Raw genomic sequence first — 4,595 nt, 5'->3', positions numbered from 1 at the left:
CATGCCTAGAATTGACCCCAAAGTGATGACACACCAATTGAACGTCCTCCCCGAGGCCAAACCAGTAAAGCAAAAGAAGAGAGTAGTGGGAAGAGAGAAGCAGCAGGCTACCCAGGAAGAAGTGCAAAAGCTAGAAGAGGCAGGCTTTATTAGGGAGGTTATGTACCCACAGTGGTTGGCAAATCCTGTGTTAGTCAAAAAAGCCAATGGCAAGTACAGGATGTGTATAGATTTTACCGACCTGAATAAGGCCTGTCCTAAAGATTGTTACCCCCTCCCCGATATTAATAAGATGGTCGACTCAACGGCCGGTTTTGATTACATGTCTTCCTTGGATGCTATGTCTGGTTACCACCAAATCCCAATGGAAAAGACGGATGAGGAAAAGACCTCATTTATAACTGAAGATGGGACTTACTGCTACAAAGCTATGCCCTTCGGATTAAGAAACGCCGGGGCAACTTACCAACGATTAATGAATAAAATCTTTAAGAACCAGATCGGCAGAAATGTAGAAGTGTATGTGGATGATATGGTGGTTAAAAGTTCAACTTTTCAACAGCATGTAGCAGATCTAAAGGAGATATTTGGGGTGTTAGATCAATACAGAATGAAGTTAAATCCAGCAAAGTGTGCTTTCTTCATCAGAGGGGGAAAGTTCTTGGGATACATGGTGAGTGGAAAAGGCATTGAGCCCAATCCGGAGAAAGTAGAAGCCATATTGAATATGCCAGAGCCGACCTGCGTAAGGGACGTCCAGAGATTAACCGGGAGAGTAGTGGCGCTCAACCGATTTATGTCGAGGTCGGCAGAAAAGTGTTTGCCATTCTTCAAAAAATTGAGGAAGGTTCCGAATTTTGAATGGACAAAGGATTGCCAAGAAGCTTTCGCGGAACTTAAAAAGTATCTTAGCTCGCCTCATGTGCTCAGCAGTCCCATAAAAGGGGAAGAGCTTCTGATATACTTGGCAGCCTCAGAACAGGCAGTCAGCGCGGTACTAGTAAGGGTGGAAGAAGGAGAGCAGAAACCTGTTTTCTACATCAGCAAGGTACTCAGAGACACTGAGGTCAGGTACTCGAGCATTGAAAAACTGGCTTATGCCTTGCTGTTGGCAGTTCGGAAATTCAAAGTTTATCTGGAAGGCCACCAAGGAGTTGTGATGACGGACCAACCCTTAAAGAAGATCTTACGCAGGCCGGAAACTTCAGGACGGATGTTAGCATGGTCCGTGGAAATCAGCCCTTACTGTCTGGAGTACCGACCTCGGACAGCTATAAAATCTCAAGCGCTGGCTGACTTCATAGCAGAATGCTCATTCAATGAGGAGAAGGAAGGATCATCCTCGGAGATACCTAGAAAGGAAGGAGAGGGAGAGCTTTCCCAAGAATTCAGCTGGAAGCTATATGTAGACGGAGCATCAGGCTCTGAGGGCAGCGGTGCGGGGATAATGCTTAAGGGGCCGGAGGGCTTCAGAGTGTGTTATGCTTTGCGATTAGAATTCAAGGCTTCTAACAATATGGCCGAGTACGAGGCCTTGGTGAATGGGATGTTGGTAGCCTCGGAAATAGGGGTAACCGACCTCGAGGTGAATAGTGACTCTCAGCTGGTGATCAACCAGGTAACGGGGGTATATCAGGCCAGAGATCCAGTCATGCAGAACTATCTTGATAAAGTAAAAACCATAGAAGCCGAGCTCACAGAACGGGGAGTTATCGTCAGATTTCAACGAATACCTCGGGACAAAAATGAGGAGGCAGACTTGCTTAGTCGATTGACCAAAGAAGAGTTAGAGCAGCTCCCTGACGAAGTATACATACAGCATGTCCTCACACCTGCTTACAAGAAAACAAACACTGTATTGCAGGTGGAACAGAGCTTAACTTGGATGAGCCCCTATCTGAAATATTTAGAGAAGGGCGAACTTCCTGAAGATAAAGACGAAGCCAAAAAGATAGCAGCTCGAGCTGCCAACTACCAAGTAATAAGGGGAACATTGTACAGAAAGGGGAAGTCCAGCCCATGGCTCCGATGTGTGAGTCCAGAAGAAGCCGTAAAGGTAATGGAGGAAATACATAGAGGCCTATGTGGGGCTCACGAGGGAGCAGGGACATTAGCTAACAAAATATTCAGACAAGGATACTACTGGCCCACTGTGAAAAAAGAAGCAGAAGAGTTCGTCCGAAGATGCGACGTATGTCAGAGATTTGCTAATGCCATCAGGACCCCTGCCACTCCTCAAGCAAGCATATCCAGTCCATGGCCTTTCTCACAATGGGGAATTGACATCCTGGGACCTTTCCCCAAGACTACGGGGCAAAGGAAATTTGTAGTAGTGGCTGTGGAATATTTCTCGAAGTGGCCAGAGGCAGAAGCAATAGCCACAATCACAGCTCGCAAGATGATAGATTTTGTATGGGGACATATCATCTGCAGATTTGGCATACCAAGAGTACTTATTTCAGACAATGGTAGACAATTTGATTGCAGCACTTTCAGAGCCTTCACAACAAACATTGGCATATGGCATAAGTTCTCCTCTGTAGCCCATCCTCAGACCAATGGCCAAACGGAAGTCACTAACAGAGCAATCCTCCAAGGATTAAAGAAGCGGCTGGACGGTGCAAAGGAAAACTGGGCAGAAGAACTCAATAGCATCCTATGGGCACTCCGAACTACTCCCAGAACACCCACTAAGGAAACACCGTTTGCACTCGCTTACGGTACAGAGGCCGTAGTTCCAATTGAGTTACAGATCCCCACTCATAGAATTCAATTTGTCAGTGAAGACACCAATGGGGACAAATTAAGAAGTAACCTCGATGCTCTTGAAGAAGTTAGGGAAGAAGCCCAAGTCCGAACTGCTGTTTATCAACAACGAGCGGCAAGGTATTACAATCAAAGGGTCAGAGAAAGAAGCTTAAAGGTGGGAGACCTGACTTTAAGAAACCTGGAAGCCACAGGAAAAAGAGCAGCCGCAGGCAAGCTAGCACCGACCTGGGAAGGTCCGTTCAAGGTGACAAAAGTGGTTAGGCCCGGGGTATACCGAATTGAAGACATGCAAGGAAACCCCGAGCCCCACGCTTGGAACATCCAGCACTTAAAAAGGTACTTCCCTTGAAATATGTGTAAAGAAAAATATTGTACCCTGAAAAGCATAAATAAATAAAATAACGCCATGATGTTATCCCCATTATGAATGTTACTTCTCTTTGAAAAAGAAAGAACAAGAATTAGAAGACCTCCTTGAGACATAGAGACCTCCTGGAGGTAGAAGACCGGGATCCCCAAGATCTCCCGGAATTACAAGACCAGGATCCCCAAGATCTCCTAGCAAAAGAAAACCTCCTTGAGACATAGAGACCTCCTGGAGGTAGAAGACCAGGATCCCCAAGATCTCCTGGCAAAAGAAAACCTCCTTGAGACATAGAGACCTCCTGGAGGTAGAAGACCGGGATCCCCAAGATCTCCCGGAATTACAAGACCAGGATCCCCAAGATCTCCTGGCAAAAGAAAACCTCCTTGAGACATAGAGACCTCCTGGAGGTAGAAGACCAGGATCCCCAAGATCTCCTGGCAAAAGAAAACCTCCTTGAGACATAGAGACCTCCTGGAGGTAGAAGACCGGGATCCCCAAGATCTCCCGGAATTACAAGACCAGGATCCCCAAGATCTCCTGGCAAAAGAAAACCTCCTTGAGACATAGAGACCTCCTGGAGGTAGAAGACCAGGATCCCCAAGATCTCCTGGCAAAAGAAAACCTCCTTGAGACATAGAGACCTCCTGGAGGTAGAAGACCGGGATCCCCAAGATCTCCCGGAATTACAAGACCAGGATCCCCAAGATCTCCTGGCAAAAGAAAACCTCCTTGAGACATAGAGACCTCCTGGAGGTAGAAGACCAGGATCCAAAAGATCTCCTGGCAAAAGAAAACCTCCTTGAGACATAGAGACCTCCTGGAGGTAGAAGACCGGGATCCCCAAGATCTCCCGGAATTACAAGACCAGGATCCCCAAGATCTCCTGGCAAAAGAAAACCTTATTGAAACATAGAGATCTCGGTAAGGCAGAAGACCAGGATCCCCAAGATCTCCTGGCAAAAGAAGGCCTCACTAAGACATAAAGACCTCAGTAAAAAAGAAGACCGGGATCCCTTAGAACTCCCGGGAAAACAAAATAAAGGATAGCCGGCGAGGCCCCAAGGTCACCCCGGCACAACCAGGATCTCGTAAGACCTCCGGAAAGTAAAAATAGTTGGTGAGGGACTTAAGGGCCTCACTAAGACATAAAGACCTCAGTAACAAAGAAGACCGGGATCCCTTAGAACTCCCGGGAAAACAAAAGGATAGTCGGCGAGGCCCCAAGGTCACCCTGGCACAACCAGGATCTCGTAAGACCCCGGCACAGCCAGGATCTCGTAAGACCTCCGAAAAGTAAAAATAGTTGGTGAGGGACTTAAGGGCCTCCCAAAAATGAAAATTTCCCACAACTTTATGCAGGGATAACTTACAAAGCTATATTTCCGACCTCACAAACACAGAGAGGTCCGGAGTTCCCAAGAAAAATTAAGGCTCCGACTTACTAAAGAGACGTAAAAGC

The sequence above is a fragment of the Manihot esculenta genome, chromosome 1, assembly GCF_001659605.2.
Source record: "Manihot esculenta cultivar AM560-2 chromosome 1, M.esculenta_v8, whole genome shotgun sequence".
In the NCBI taxonomy this organism is placed as follows: Eukaryota; Viridiplantae; Streptophyta; class Magnoliopsida; order Malpighiales; family Euphorbiaceae; genus Manihot; species Manihot esculenta.
This window is presented reverse-complemented; position numbering follows the sequence as displayed.